Below are 17,261 nucleotides of genomic sequence, written 5' to 3'. Positions count from 1 at the left end.
TGATATATTTGGGCACCTATGATGGGTCTATGGGACCAAAGCCTCCCACAGTTTTCTGACAGGGGCTCCTCTTCCTCTGACTCTGTGCCTTACCTCGTGTATCCTAGACACTCCTCATCAATCCCCTCCTTTGGTGTGTCCGATGCAGTGTGTCTCAGCTAAAACACTGTCCTTTCTGAGCACAGAAACAGAGCCCACACCCTGATATTTCTGTGTAGCAGTTTCCATTGCTGGTGATGCTCTCGGGAGAACCTGACTCCCTGTTCCCAGCCCCAAGCTTATGAGGTCAGTCGTGTGTTTTGGGTTCTATTCATTAACAATGGAGAGCTCCAAGCCTCCCATTATTTGAGGGTCTAAGACTGCCTTGGAATCACCATGCTGAAATGCCCCTCTGGTCGCTGGGGCAGATAGGCACATGCTCATCCTCTCCTGAAATTGGGCCTAACCTGTGGAGTAGTTCCTCCTTTCCAAGCCCAGGAAGGTGCTATTTGTGTGTGTGTCTGGGTAAGATTTTGCAGCTCTAATCTACGTCTTTTTTCGTTTTTGCATTTTCCCCTATTCTTTCTTCCTATTCACACAAGCTCTGTGCTCATTGCCTCAAGGAAGGTATATAATAGGGTAAAAGGCAGATGTTGTCAGCAAAACAATTCCCTTCTAGGTCTTTTTTTTTGTTTTTTTAAGAAACCTGTTTTTTTAAAGGGAGATGGTAGATAAAAAGCCTCTTGAAAAAACACAAGGGGATAGGCTCCCCCCTCTCCACCTTAAACCACACCCTGGAACTTATTCCCTCAGGCTGGGGAATGGGAGGAGAAAGAGGTTGAAGAGCCTAGAATAACAAAGAGCTGAGCCCAGCTTCCTTGCTATGCCACTGGGAGGCAGTGAGGTCACTCTCAGTGAAGCCAGCTGCATGGTACAGATGGGATCGCCTGCCACTTTTAAGGAAGAAGTTCATATACCAAGACTGGAACAGAAATAGAGAGATGCAAGTCATGAAGGGGCCACATGGAAAGGGACAGCAGACATCTCACTCTTAACTCATGTATACGGGTGGGAATCCCCCTCTTCAATATCTTGGCACAAGGTAAGAACTTAGAAATGTGTCACAACCTATGGGAGTGGGAAACAGAAGTTTACTCAGTGTTGGAGAGACCACATGCTGTTTCAGTTTTCCTCCTGAGCACATAGGAAGACTCTAAGCCTCTTGCATTTAAGGGAGGACAAGCTACTAGTTCTGATCAATGAGCTATGCATGGAAGTGACACGAATCATTTCTGTGCTAAGGCAGATAAAGGTCTTCTGTGACCTTCCAGCTTCTTACTTCTGTCACCATATTGAGAGGACAGGGGAGAGTCTTTCATATCCTGGGGTCCCTGAGTGACTGTAGAAGGCACAGCTTTCCAGCTGACCTGTGCTAGACATGTAGCATGAATTAGAAATAAGCCAGTGTTGTATCACAGAGATTTCAGGGTTAATTTGTTCCTTGCAGCAAACCCCAACCTATTTGATTAACCTGTTGGAAAAGTTAGAAATAAGTTAAACTGTAGAAAATAGAGTAAGATTTCTTATACCCCCAGATTTGTGGACTGAGGTTTGTGCCTACCATGAGGCTATCTGTTTTCCATTCATCGGCTTCAGTCAAAATGCAGATTTTAAGCTTCTTGAGGTCTGCGGCTATAATGAATAATTGGTCACAAGTCCCTTCACTCCAGCATGGAGTGAGAATCTAGCATAATGTCTGACCTACTGAAGATGTACAACCAAGATGTCAGTTCCTTCCTCCTGGTACCTCTACCTTCCTCTGGTGTGATAAATGGGAAGCAGGTGGGAAGCAAGGCTCCCACCTTGATGTCTCAAGAAAGAGCATCTCTTTCACTTGCTAAGACTACCTGGTGCCAGGTCCCATGGTGACCCCGAGGACACAGAGAGAAACCAGAGTTGACCTTGACCTGAAGTCTAAGGGCCCCGTTGGGGAGATGCTGTCACCATGGTAGTATAGCACACAAGAAAGGAGGACCAAGAACTGAGAAGGGAATTGCAGAAAGTGTGTCCTGGAAATGAAACTGGAAAGGAAATAATAAAAGGTAATGTGTGCTGAGTGCTCACATTGTGCAGAATGCTTTGCTTACAGTGTCTCACTTAATAATCACAATGTTTCTATGAGGCAAGTGCTACTGACCCCATCATATAGTTCAAAGCCCCTTCCTGCTCATAGTTTGGGAACCTGGAGACTGGGGAGTAAGAATGAGACTGTCTGAGAGTTGTTCTGATCGGGAACACTGGGAGACATGAGAAATTCTATTTGTAAGTGCCATGCTGGAGGGCCCGTCAATCCCAAAGGCCTCTGCATCCCCCAGAAGGTCTCAGCTTAGCTTCTGTGGCCAGTTTCCACTTGTCAACTCAGAGTCAGTGATGAGCCCTAAGAGGGGCATGGAAATAGGTGTTCAGTCTCCAAAAGGGGGAGGTCTGAGAAGGGACCAGACAGAAGAGGCACACCTGCAAGTGTACCAGGAATTGTAGAAACAGTGTCTTCTTTCAGCACCTTCTATAATTCAGAGGTGAGAAGCCAGAGGCTAAGAGAAGGACAGACTTGCCAAGGCTCAGACAGGGAATTGGACAGTACTGGGACCAGAACACAAGTCCCCTGGCTTTCCCCGCAAACCAGTATTATTCAATCATGAAGGCCTTGTGGAATTCTTGTGGGGTGACTGTCCCTGACCAACGATATCTCTGACCTCAGGGGCATCCCACTAGGGACAAGCAGATAAGGATGTATGAACAAAAGATGATGGACAAATGGCCATTCCAACTAGCCATTTATTCACTAGGCATTTATTTAGGGCCCTTGTAGGGCTAAGCCCTGTGACAGGGCCTAACGCTACTGCCAGGAACTGACTGGATCCTGTGGCTCTTGCTGGTGAGGTGACTAGTAGTCAGGGTTCTCCAGAGAAACAGAACTAATATACATCTACATCTATATATCTCTATATAGACTTATCCATATCTATAGATCTCCTATTGGGGTGTGTGTGTATATATACATATATATATTCATATATATATATTAATGAAAGGAGATTTATTATGAGAAATTGACTCATGCAATTATGTAGGCTGAGAAGTCCCATGGTCTACCAGCTGTAAGCTGGAGACCCAGAAAAACTGTTAGTATAATTCAGTTTGAGTCTGAAAGCCTTAGAACCAGAGGAACCAATGGCATAAATTCCAATCTCAGTACAGGAGAAGATGAGAGATGTTCCAGCTCAAGCAGCAAAGCAGAAAAAGGGGTGAATCCTCTTTCCTCTGCCTTTTGTTCTATTCAGGCCATCAGTGGATTGGAGGGTGGCCACTCACATTGGGGAGGGCAATCTACTTTACTTAGTCCACTGAGTCAAATGCTTATCTCACTGGAAATACCTTCACAGACACACCTAGAAGTAGTGTTTAATCAGTTATCGGGGCACCCTCTGATCCAGTTAAGTTGACACATGAAATTAACTATCACAGTGACCATGGGCACATTGAAGGAGGGGCCCTAGAACTTGATGTGTAGCTTCTAATGAAATCTTAGCCTCATGTTAGGGCTCTGGGGCCAAGCCAGGGGTTGGTGAGGCAGATGAGGCTGGGAGCTCTTTGGTACTCAACCCATCTTCACTTCCAGGGCTGAGACTTATAGAGCCACTACCTACCTGTGACTCAGAGAGTACTCAGAGCTCAAGGTCATTCTCCCTCCATGCCCCAGAGAGGACTGGTGTATGCTACTCCAGCCACCACTTCCACTGCCCTCACTGTCTTGGCTAGAGGACTGCACTTCCAGAAGCTGGACTTCTAATATGGGCACAGATGTCCCTATGGGATCAGTGTACTTCTGAGCGGAGACTTCTGACCATAAAGGTTTCTGCTAGTGAAGCTGGCTCCTCAGGACCATCATTAGGGTCTGTAGTGAATTTTCTGAAGCCCCAGAGCTTGCCATAGAGGATGACTATGTTTTCGGATCTCTGGAATAGAGAAACCCTATCCCTGATATGCTAGTAACTTCCTGGAGGATCCTGAAGGGGATATGAAGACCCAGAATAGTGGCTGTGAGAAGGATTTCTGGCTTTAGGCAATGCCCAGTCCAGAACTCAGGCTTCTCTCAATTTCTTATAGATCCAATCAAAATCCTGGGACAGATTTTTAAAGAATCCTGAGATTCACCATTGACCCTTGACTGCTGTCCGAAAGTAAAGCCAGTGTGAACTTGGAAGTTTACAGTAGCACTGGTGGTCCTGACTTTACACAGCTTTGGGCTCTTATTTGGATTCAGACACCAATGAGAGCTGTTAGAGAACCCTGACCTGTGAGGAAGCCTGTGGGACCTGATCACCTAAATCATGTCAACAGCCCAGGCCTCTGGGACTTTCGGAGCATCAGGTACTGACAGACTTGATGAGTTGGGACCTGGCTGTGCAGAGAGAACCCAGTGGGAGCCAAACTCAAGGCAGACAGTGAAGGGGACTGTGGTGCTGGTGGGAAGACTAAGAGAGCCCACCAGCCTGAATCTAGGGCCCCAGATGGAAGCTCCTTTGTCTAGAATTAGGAGAGAGAATTGAGTCTCTGGGCTAAGATTTAGAAGTTAGAGAAGGGACTCTGAATGAGACTGACAAGGAGGAGGGTCGCAAATGATAGTGAGTCAGAGCATCTGGGAGCCAAGCAGGGATGAGCAGGGAGTTGAGGGCTGGAGAATGGGAGTTTGTAGCGGGCAGCATCCTGAGACAGGGGTAATGGCTCTGTTGGCTTTTCTGCACTCACTGTGGCCTCACAAGTGGGTCTCTGACGTTACCACAGCATGAAGGATGAAGGGTGGGTCAGACAGGGATGAACCATGGCAGATACTGGGCTCCATGGTTTGATTTGCAGGGTCTTACCAGCCTGGGGACAGAGTCTTAGTGAGACAGTCTTCTCTGGACCAACAGAATCCTCCTCCTTCCTTGTTTCCTGCATCCGTCATCCAGTGTGAGACAGCCATGTTTGACCATCCTGCCAGGGTGTGATGACATGAAAAGATTGCGTGGGGTGCCTACAAGGCAGCCATTGACTTCTTTTAAAACTTAACAAAAATTTATCTGGGCAGTTCTTGGCTCCTCCTTAGACATTGAGGTGCATTTCCAACTGCCCCTCATTTACTTTCATTTTAGTAGGAGCTGGGAAGGGTGCAGTTCTAGTTTGGAGGCATCCATTTTTTGAGGGCTTCTGGCCTGTGTGAGGAACCTGCCCTCTTGCCACCTGGCCCCATCAGAGGATCTGGGAAAGGGGTGGGGGAATGTTGACACAGGACCAATTTTTCTTGCTTTCGTAGGTGCTCATTAGAAATTATTTAAGGGATCATGGTATCTCCCCTGCCGGTCACGGTGGCTCATGCTTGTAATTCCAGCACTTTGGGAGGCTGAGGCAGGCAGATCACGAGGTCAGGAGATTGAGACCATCCTGGCCAACATGGTGAAAACCTGTCTCTACTAAAATACAAAAAAAATTCAGACAGTCATGGTGGCGTGTGCCTGTAGTCCCAGCCACTCAGGAGACTGAGGCAGGGGAATCACTTGAACCTGGGAGGTGGAGGTTGCAGTGAGCCAAGATTGTGCCACTGCACTCCAGCCCGGGCGACAGAGCAAGACTCTGTCTCAAAAAAAAAAAAAAAAAAAAAAAATTTGAGGTAAGAACCTTAGTCACAGTTCCTGGGCTTGGGTTCTGGCTGCTCCATTGCTTGGCTGAGTGATATTTTGAGGCACTAAGGAACTCCTCTAAGATTTAGGGAATCGTCCATTTAAAATGAAAGGGGAAAGTAGAGGTTCCTTCTTTCAGCCCTCAGAACAACTCTCAAACTCCTTGCCATGTTCTTCTACCTGCTCCTGCATGATCTGGCTTCTGCCCACTTCCAGGCTTTACCTCCTCTAGGCCAATCTCCTTCATGACCTTCCAGCCACTGGAATTTCTGTTTTTCAAACAGCATGACTTTATTCTGGCCCCAGTGTCTTTGTGCTTGCCATCTCTCAGAACACTCCATCTTCTGATCTGTGCGTGGCTGGTTCCTTCTTATCATGAGTTGCTGCTAGATATGCCTTCTCAGAGAGGCTCCCGTCCTCCCTTTAAAACAGCTGCCCTTTTCCCATCCCCCAATTATTTTTACTCATTATCATATTTTATTTATTTTTATTGCACTTACTATCATCTGAAGCCATTTTATTTTTGTGTGTATACTAGTTTGTTTTCTGGTTGCCTCACCTCTCTCCACATGGAATGATATTGGGGGATTTGCTTGTTTCGCTCATTGCTGTATCTCCAGTAGGCTCATCTCTCTCTACATGGAATGATATTGGGGGCTTTGCTTGTTTTGTTCGTTGTTGTATCTCCAGTGGTGTCTGGCACATATCAGGTGCTCAGTACATATTTGCTGACTGAATAAATGGAGATGGTTATTAACAACTGCCTTGCTTGCTTCACAGGGTGGTTGAGGTAACCTAATAAGGTGGTACATGCTTTGAATGTTCTGTGCTAGCCCAAGCATGAGGAGTGGTAATTCTCTGCCTGTATTCTCTGAACATGCATCAGAACCCTGGGGATATGAGGCCAAGGAGAGGCATGGTGACAGAGGATCGCAGCCAGGGGCCTGGGAAAGTCAGGAAAGGGGTGGAGAAGGCTATGGTGCTTGCCTTATGGGTACCATTGTTGGCATATGAAAAAATTGCCAAGACTGCCCACATTCTAGACCCATCTAGGAATTATCCAGAAATCCTAGGTTTGAGATGTCTGCTTCAGTCATTGGAAAAGCTTCCTGGCTTCTGTGGCATAAGGTCCCAGTGTTCCCAGTTTTCTTGAGGTAGCTGGGTTAGAGGGAAGACCATTGCTTGGGTCTCAGAGACTAATAAGCCAAGGTCTCTGTTAAGCTGCTAGTGTTACTACTAAGACAATGCCATTCAATCCCGGGCAGCCTCTCCTGAGGGAAATATACATTCAACACAAACTTTTATTAAGTTCTAAGTCCTCAAATGTAACACAAAGAAGTGGGACAAACAGCCTCTAAGCTTCCTTTCACTTTGATTTCCTAGGGTTCTGAATTGAACGAAGCACAAGACATTCATTATCTGGCACAGTTTCCATCCACAATCTGTCACTGGCGCAGCCCAGAGAGATCTCCGGCTGGAAGCCATAAATTTGGGTGGCTGAACCTGCTGGGAAATAAAAACCATATCAAAACTCATATTTGCATACAATTATCTATTTGCATAGAGCTATGACATTCATTTTCTTGCAGTGGGAGGAGGCTTGTTTGAGAAGAGGATGGCAGCTTGAGGCCTCTCACCTCCCACCCCTGTCCTTTTGCTGGAGTTGGTGTCCATTCCCAGTGTGTCTGTGCCCTGTTGGAATTCTTTCTTTCCCGAACTGATGCCCTTCATCAGATCAGGAGCAAAAGTGAGGAGGGTGTGACAAGCAGTGCACGTGGGGATAAGCAGTGAGGGTGTTTAGAAAGTGTCTCTTCTATCATCTTACTATGGAGGGTGAAGAGGGCCAGCATTTGGGCTGCTCAGAGGTGAAGTCCATCAGAATTGGGCCGGTAAAACTCAGTGCAATAGCAGCCCCCAGGGAGAGGCACTACCTGCCAGAGAGAATGAAGAAGTTCCTCATCTGATACTAAATATTTCCTCCCCTTGGTTATTTGTCATGGAGAGATCTCAGCAGGTCATTATCATGTTACCACTTAGCTATCAATTAACAAACATCTACCCCTTTGGGTCATTTCTTATAAATCAATCTCTCCATTCCCCTCATTATTTGGTTGTTTTCTTTTAACAGCCTCTCCTGCACTGTAATTTATGGAGCCTCATCATCTAAGAGCACTACTCTTGCTCTGAATCCAGGGAAAGCCTTTTGTGGAATTTTAAAGGGCCGGTGAAAAAAATTGCACAAGTAAGAACTGTTTTGTTAGATTAAACCTTTTTGCATTAGCGTTATGTTCTTTTCCTCCACAGCACCATCCTGCAAACATAAGGGGCAAAGAGCTCTGGGGTGGGAGTGGGCAAGTCACTGCACTGGGCATGGTTTGCATTTTCTGACTTGAATCTCATTGTGTTATTTCCTCTTCATATTTATTACCACTTAAGGTTCATTTACATTCCCTCTCTGTCCACAGTGATCAGAGCAACACCTCCCAAATTAGCGTCATTTGCAAGTTTCATTAACATGCTGTTTACTCTCTGTTTTTCAGATCATTAATAAAGATGACCCCCGTGCACCCTGCCTCCCCCAACCCAATACATTTCCATGTCTTCACCCTTTGTTTGCAGACTTTGAGCGAGTTTTAAATTTATGTGGCAGCACTCCTTACTAAGCCAATTTGAATTAATTTTGAGTGTAACACTTTATACCACTATATCAAATGCTTTTCTTATAGCTGCATGCATTCCATCAATAGTATTCTTGCACCTTTCTATTTGGTATTCAGGCTGAAAGCTCTCAATTCTGCCTGGCATTTTAGTTCTTTAAAAGTCACTGTATCCTCTGTACTGACTAGGGACTTTCTCCTAATTTTTCGGTTATTTTGAAATGATTGATGTTATGAAAGAAAGGATTTGGAGAGCTATTTATGGCAATCGATAGCTTTCATCTTTCTCTCCCGCCTCTGCTATTATGGTGAATAAGTAATTTTGGTGAAATTTCCTCACATTCCAGGATGTATGAGACCTGGACCTCCTATTTTGAAGGCTACAGATTTCACAATATTCCCTTCCCTTGTTTGAAACTGAGTGTCTATTTTTTAACCTGTATACCAGTTTTGAAGCTGCTTTAAATGCCTGGCATATTGTGGGCTCTCAAAAACTTTTTTTTGAGTTAATGAATGAATACAATAAAACCTGTCAGTCATTTGTGCTTTTCCCCCTAATCGGTACCAATTCCTCATTTGGTGAGGTAGTGAACAGTTAAAAAAAAAAAAAAAAATCAAGGCTGCTAGTGGATTATAGGTGTCTTACTGTCACTCATTTATTTATTCCACATATATTTATTGAGACTTTACTTTGACCAGATACTGTTCTAGGCTCTGAGGGTATTGCAATAAATAGACAGAATCTTTTTCTTTTTATACAGTTTTTAGACAGAGATAATGAACAAACATACAGGTATATAATATATCATCAGATTATGATAAGTATTATGAAGGAAAATAAAGAGAGATAAATAGAGACACCAAGAGAGAAATAGCATTTGGAAGCTATTTTTCTGTGACTGACTTATCATTTTTAGCTCTCAATCTTTTATCTGGAAAGGTGTAGAATTTCCAGAAGCTCAATAGTTAGAAATAATGACTAACACAACACATAGAATTTCATTATAGCGGGTGGTTAGGCAGGCCCTATTTGAGACTCATGTTGTGTGTACGTGCAGATGCACCCATGCTGGGCCAGAATCTGGACTTTTTTTTTTTCTTTTTTTGAGACAGAATCTCGCTCTGTCACCCAGGCTGGAGTGCAGTGGAGCGATTTCGGCTCACTGCAAGCTCTGCCTCCCGGGTTCACGCCATTCTCCTGCCCAGCCTCCTGAGTAGCTGGGACTACAGTTGCCTGCCACTACGCCCGGCTAATTTTTTATATTTTTAGTAGAGATGGGATTTCACCGTGTTAGCCAAGATGGTCTCGATCTCCTGACCTCGTGACTCACCATGTTAGCCAGGCTGGTCTTGAACTCCTGACCTCAGGTGATCAGCCCGCCTTGGCCTCCCAAAGTGCTGGGATTACACGCGTGAGCCCCCGCGCCCGGCCTTTGAATCTGGACTTTTTTATAAGTACCTGGGACCCTCCCAGTTTGGGCATCCTTAACAAGACTCGAGGGATGTTATCCTTTTGGACTTTATGAAGATCAGCAAAACATTGATGGAGAGCACTGAGTTCACCCAGTGGACTGTACCAGGTACAGATTACCAAAGGGTCCACTTGGTATGAAGGTGCATGCATCAGACCAGAGATAGCTTACATACCCAGTAAAGGAAATCTCAGCAGGAGCCTGCAGGGGCTGCAAGACAGGTTGAGGACATACGTCTTCAGCATCCTGAGGCAGGGTGCTGAGAGGACCTCAGCTTCTTCCTGAGTTCAGGCCCATAGCTCACCGGCTGGCTGGGGCCACTCTTAACAGGGATCCATATTCTTAAGTGAAGTCACTTTTGCAGTCAATTTCACGATGGCTTTTTATTGTTTTTAGATTCGCCCTTTTTCTCCTTTGTTATTTTATTTTGTCTTCCCAATACCTTTTTGTGGAAAAATGATTGTTCCAAAATGCCAAAACAGCTGTCACTTTTATACTGGAAACCCTAAGATGGCGCTTCTCCACCCGCAGGATAGCATTAAAATGCTTAGCTCAACTCTCACAGCTTCTGGCCTGGTGCCTCCCCATGGCTGCCCCGTCCTGCCTCTCCTGCCCTTGGGCTCTGACGGGACCCAATCCCCTGGGCTCCTCCCTCACACTAGATGACCTCCTGCATCTCCGTGCTCCCCTCAAGGTTCTTTCTGAGTGTAATGTCCTCCCTTCTTCTTCACCTGCAAGCTCCCACTTAGCCTTAGAGGTATCCTGGGTGCCACTTCCCCCAAGCTCCAGGCTTTAGGACCCTGGACATCTCTCTACCATCACCCTTACACATTGACAGTGGGTTTCCAGAATGACAGGGACAATGTCTTATTCAATTTTGTATTGACACTACCTAGGACAGCCCCAGGCACAGGGCAGGCATTCAGGAAAGATTTGTTAAAGGAAACTGAACTGAAGATGAAAGAAGTGAGGGGGTATCAATCCGACTTTACTATTCAGGAGACTGAGGCTGGGGAGGATAAGCTGCATGACCCAGGCCATCTAGGGAAACCTAGGGTGGGGCTGATATCAGAGTGCAAGGCAGTGGGTGCCTATTCACCAGATCTGCTTCCATGTCCTAGGTGATTTCAAAGCACCGTGAACTCAAAGAACTCAGCTGTCTCTCAGCTCATAGGCATCCTTTTTATTCAAAATATTCTGATTTGCAACTAATGACTTTTGGTGTTTTTTAGTTATCAGTTGGCCTATTTTTGTTGGTGGAGTTTATTTTTTCTGTAAACATTCTTATTCATTTTCAAGTTAAATAAAATCTGACTTTTATCCCCAAAGGAACTTAGATTTCAAACCCGTGACTTGAGCAGGATTTTGGTTGGAGTTTGGGTTTGACTCATCTCTTTGATTAAAGACTTATCTTCTTCTAAATAACATGTCTTAATAGTTACTCTTTCCCTTTCTAGACCTTCTAAATTTAGATAAATGAGACCAATTATTGCTTCCAGAATGTTCAGTTTCTACTCTGGTCCTAGAATTTGATCTCGAAGAGATGTTGATTTTCTTCCTGTGGAATCATTTAAATTCTGCATTTTCCCAGTTGGTGTCCTTATGGAAGGGGAGGAGGACTGTGGGCGGGGCAGGCTGGCTGCTTGCTAACCAGGAGACACAAGGAGGGGATTTCAGCCTCCTGGGAGCCTGGTTGTGACCCACAGAGACCTCACCAGCTGCGGGCAGAGGGATGGCCTGCAGCAAGGTAGCTGGTGCGTGAACAAGCCTATGAGATCATCATGTCTGTGGACACCCAGGTAAGGGAGATAAACCTCTGGAAATGTGCTGTGATGATGTGAAAACTGCACGGGGAGGAGAGATGTTTTTCAATTCCTTTTCTTCTCTGCAACTTCCAGAGATGATCTTGAATCGGTGATGGGCAGATATGGCACATCCATACATCATTTCAATATATATTTATTAAGTACCTGCTGTGGGCCAGGCACTGAGCCACACTGTGCCTAGGGGGTAAACAGGAAGACACAACCCTGCAGTCTGTAGAAAAGGAGGGTTTGCTGCAGGGGCAGGGAGAATTATTCCTAGCAGAGCCTCAGAGCTTGGGAGAATAACTTGGGAACTGCTTATGATATTGTAAGACCTGGAGATGGGGAGAAGGATTTCTTTCCTCTGATGCCTGCCTGCTTTTCTCTACTGAGTTTCCCAGCCTCATCAATCCTGACTACCTACCTGCTCTCCCACCCAGACCCTCCCCGCTAAATGTGAGCCTGTAACTCTGGATCCCTAGGGCCTCAGCAGACAGAAACCATTTTGGGCAAGACACAGTTAGTGTACAATCTGAGATTGCTCAGATGTAGGGCTGAACAACCCATGCTTGATCCCTGGATGTGAGGCTCACTAGCACTAGGGTAAACAGATTTAGAAGAGGAATGACCATTTACCCAATTAACAATAGAATCCTTAGATCAACCTAGAAGTCTACAATGTAGGATGATTGCAGTGTAAGTACACACTCTGTTCAGAGGAGGGTATTTTAGCTAGAATCCTTGGACTGATCCCACTTTTCCGGGCTTCTGAATATTGACTTGTATGTGAAATGTTATTCTGTGTGTGAGCATATATGCATTTTTTTTTTTTCTGAGAAGAGAGTCTGTGGTTTTCATTAGAATCCTGGCAGGGTATTGTTTTAGGGTCTAGGAGCCTCGATTCCAGCCCTTGGCTCCTATCTTTACCAGCTGAGGTAGGGGAGTCACATGGGCTCTGTTTTCATCTACAATAGAGTAAAATAACAGCACCTTCCTCACATGGCTGTTATGAAGTTAAAATGAGAAACATGGGTAAACTATGTGATTTGCAAACCATACACTACTACATGAATGCCTGGAATGGCCATGTGGTCCTCTTCCCTCCTTCCCCATTACCTCTCCCTTTCCCCTTACCTCCTCGCAACCTAGTTAACTTCTAATTTTTCTTCAAGACCCATTTCCAGGAACACTTCAAAAAAGCTTCCCCTGGCTGCTAAGCTTGCTCCCTCTGGGTAAGGCGCCCCTTCCCCCTTCCCTTTACCATCCTTCTCTTAGCTGACCTCCAATAACATAAATTCTACCCGGTTGCAATCATTTACTTCCTCTTCCGGACCTGGCTCTTCTACCCAGACTGCATGATCCTTGAGGACAGGGATGGTGACTTGGTTGTTTGCTCTGCCTGTCACAGTGTAGCTTTAATATAATTTTATTCAATCGATAAAATGTTAGTTAATTTATTTTTAAATTGTGTTTTAATGAGCTAACTCCTGATTATTTTTATCTATTCATCAAAGGCAGACTTAGTTCCTTTTACTATGTGTAAATGAAAGTGATAAAATGGAATCCTTTAAGAGCATCTTACTACTGTCTATTAGGTTGGCCTTCCAGCAAATTAGTCTGAATTAATGAGGGTTAATCTCCCTCTGTTGAGGGAGGCAGGAAATAAAGCAGTTGCATGCTGCGGTGCCAGGCCAGGCACTGTGACTACCACGGTAACTTCCCTCCTCACTCACAGAACAGCACACTCCTTCCTAACCTACTACCTGTGGCACAGGCTGATCAAGGGGATTAGGTCTGGGGCTATACAACTCCAGAAAGTCTTAGCAGGGCACGGTGGCTCACACCTGTAATCCCAGCACTTTGGGAGGCCGAGGCGGGCGGATCATGAGGTCAGGAGATCGAGACCATCCTGGCTAACACGGTGAAACCTGTCTCTACTAAAAATACAAAAAAAAAAAAAAAAAAAAAAATTTCAGGGCATGGTGGGAGGTGCCTGTAGTCCCAGCTACTCAGGAGGCTGAGGCAGAAGAATGGCGTGAACCTGGGAGGCGGAGCTTGCAGTGAGCCGAGTGAGCCACTGCATTCCAGCCTGGGTGACAGAGCAAGACTCCATCTCAAAAAAACAAAACAAAGCAAAGCAAAACAAAACAAAACAAAAAACAAAAAACAACTCTAGAAAGTCTCCCAGCTGGCCTCACCTAGGCAGCACACTGCTGCGGCAACAGGCTGGCCTGAGCCTCTCTCAGTCCCTTTCATAGGCACTGTAATCTTCTGATCATCTTCTATTCCTTTTCTTTGTTATTTACTGGCAGTAGCCATTGCAGATGTGTCTTCTGAAGTTCCTCTTCCTGGCCTCTACTGGATTTTCCTCTATTTTGTCTCCTGCTCCCATTGCAGGAAGCGCCACAATTTCCATCCTGCCTGCTTTCATTTGTGTTACTGGAAGGAAAAAGGAATTATGTACTTCCCACCAGCTCCAACTCAGCTGGCACTAGACGTTGTGTAGACTGATGTAATGTTACCAAGGAGGAAATTATTAAAAGGATGAGGCTAATTTTCTAATTCACACCTGGAGAGCAAATCTGATGGTGCTTGCACAGATCTTTAATGAAACAACATTGTTTAAAAAGTTTCCAGAGAAATTCATCACTAATTGATTTTTGAACTGTGGAAAAAGATAATACAGAGAGATGAGATATTAGCTTCCCTCTGGCCTGACTCCCCCACGAGCTTTCCAGTTCCTTAGTCCCCTTTTCCATGGAAAATCGATAGCAGCTTTCTGAATTGGTGTTGCAGACAGTAAGGCCCACATAAAGGCCTGTGTTTGGATGGGATGTGTTTTCTTTCTGCTTCAGTTTTCCATCATTTGGGCACTGCTGTGAGTTCATAGTGAAAGCCATGGATTTCCGTGGTAGAATTGGAAGATTCATTTTGTGACACAAGAGAAAGGCAGCAAGCAGGAGAAATGCACTTGGGCTCAGGTTGGGCGTCTTCAAAATGGGTGGGTCTGTAATGGGAATGTAGGGGCACAGCCCTCCCTTTAACTTCAGAGAGACTTCTCAGACTCCCCCAACACCAACGTATGCATTCTTTATGTATACTTATATATTCTTTGATTGGGACCACTGGAAGTTTCTTATTCTTATATAAAGTATAAGTAAAAGCATTTCAAATAAATTTCTGTTTTTAAAAAGTTGGCCTGAAACATGTAATCCAATTTAAAACTGAGTGCCAGTTATGCAAAGCCACCTCTATGATAAGCCCCCCAGCCCTTCTTCACCCAGGTTGCCATGTTCCTATCCCTCCTCTTTAGAATTTTTGAAGATGCAGCTCCTGGGTGTTGAACTCCTGGGCTAGTCAGAGAGGTTCTTCTTGTATCGTCTCCTTGCAGCTGATGGATTCCATCTGTTTTCTATGAATTTAAAGGAATTTTGAGAATCAATAGAGTTCCAGATCTCAGGAGAAATAGCTTTGGCTTAAAGGGCCTTTACTCCAAGTCTGGCTTGTAAATATATTGAGGAAGCTGGCCTCAACTTGAGGTGCCCTTCATAGATCCAACTGGTAGACTTTGCCAGGTCCTCTGCTGCATGCTGGTGAGCCAATAAGACCTACTTTTGGACCTACTTTTGTGCTCCCAGAGCTCACAGCTGGTGAGATGGAAGTACCATGACAGGGAGGCTCAAAATGCTACGACCTCCTTAAGAGCAGATGTCTCCTTCAATCTTGGGGACCCCAGGAAGACTTCCAGAGGAGGGGCTGCTGGGCTGAGCCTAGAAGGAGGGATGGCTATGCCCACTTTTTTTTTTTTTTTTTTGAGACGGAATCTCACTCTGTTGCCCAGGCTGGAGTGCAGTGGCACGATCTCAGCTCACTGCAAGCTCTGCCTCCTGAGTTCACCCCATTCTCCTGTCTCAGCCTCCCGAGTAGCTGGGACTACAGGTGCCCGCCACCACGCCTGGCTAATTTTTTGTATTTTTTTTAGTAGAGTCGGGGTTTCACTGTGTTAGCAAGGATGGTCTCGATCTCCTGACCTCATGATCCACCTGCCTTGGCCTCCCAAAGTGCTGGGGTTACAGGAGTGAGCCACTGCGCCTGGCGACTATGCCCACTCTTTAACTCGTAAACTTCTTCCTCCAGGGAGCCTCATACATCCTCTGTGGCCCCCACCCTGGGATTTGATATGGAATAATCTCTTATTATATTGGGATCTTTGCAGGATTTTTCTGCTCTTCTTGTCAATGTATATTTAACTCTACTTTATCCCCACTCCGCTTACAAACTCTCACCCTGGCTCTTAGGGGTCTGCTAGGCTAGTTCTCAGTATGGTGTTGATGATAATAACAGTTCCAAAGTTCACTCTCCAACTGTTATTCCCATTTTCACCTTTCTTAAAGAGATTAATACAAGGCAGGTTAGACTTAGAGTCCGGGAGGTGTTCTTGGTGTGGACATTTCCTTGCCTCTTAAAATGATGTTTAAGGATTCACTAACTCTGGCTTCTGTAAGACTTGCTTTTCTCAGAGGTTTGGACATTGAGTGCCCCCTTAGGAGCCTTGCTACGGTGTGCGTGTGAGTATGGGAGGGCACCGTCTGGTCCATGAAGGCCAGTGTGAAAGCCCTGTTCTGCCAAGGTGATGTTTACAGGGGCAGGAGCACTGATCTACGGTCTGCCACTGACCATTTTGGGCAAGGTATTACCCCCTCAGTTTCTACCACTGTAAATTGCAAGGGTTGAAAACCAACTCTGAGAGTTTCTGTAGCTCAATCATTCTGGGCTTGTCTGTATTGGATGCTTTTTCACTCCTCATTTTTTAGGGCAATATGGAAACCACTAGCACCCTGCCAGAAAATGAATTTAATTTATCAAGGGTGTAACCATGTATTTTTATGCAGTTTGTAAAATAATATTAATTGCAATGATGTCAATAACGACCTGAAATTTTATGGGACTTCTCCAGTTTACAGTGTTTTTAAATCCTTGATCAGTTTGGGTCTCTAAGTCATCTCTATGAGGTGCCATCTGTGAGCACTTCACCGTATGCAATGTAGTTTTGTCTTGTCCTTTAACCCTCTCAAGAATTCTATGAGGCAAATATTATTATTATCTCAACATTTCAGATGAGGAGTCTGAAGCTCAGAGAGGTAAAATATCTTGCCTGAGGTCATGCAGCTAGTGTAAGTCTTTGGAGGACAGTCTCATTCCATGGCAGTAGTGTGCCACTTTCATTCTCTCTGAACCCCTCTTATTCCAGATACCTTTTAGTTGGCTATGCACTATTGCTGAGCAGTGGGGTGGAGGGGCTGCTGTGTTTTTAGCTCTGAACAGCTTATAGTGCCAGGTCACTGTGAAATTTCTTTGTGATTTGACCACGAGGCAGTATGACCTACCAGAGTTGGATGAGCCTGGGCAATGTGGGATGCTGTTTGTTGGGGAACGTAGCTAAGGATATGAACTGGGAATACAGCATGAAGAGAGAAAATGACAACAGTTATGTAATTTGGTGGAGAACAGAACAAAAGTGGGACTTTTAGAGCAATTGAAGAGAGGTCTGAATAGTTGAGAGACTGGCTTTAGAGGCAACTAAAACTCCAAGGAGTCATAAGGAAAAGAGAAGGAGAAAAGATTCTT

This window comes from Macaca fascicularis, chromosome 2 (genome assembly GCF_037993035.2).
Source record: "Macaca fascicularis isolate 582-1 chromosome 2, T2T-MFA8v1.1".
NCBI lineage: Eukaryota > Metazoa > Chordata > Mammalia > Primates > Cercopithecidae > Macaca > Macaca fascicularis.
This window is presented reverse-complemented; position numbering follows the sequence as displayed.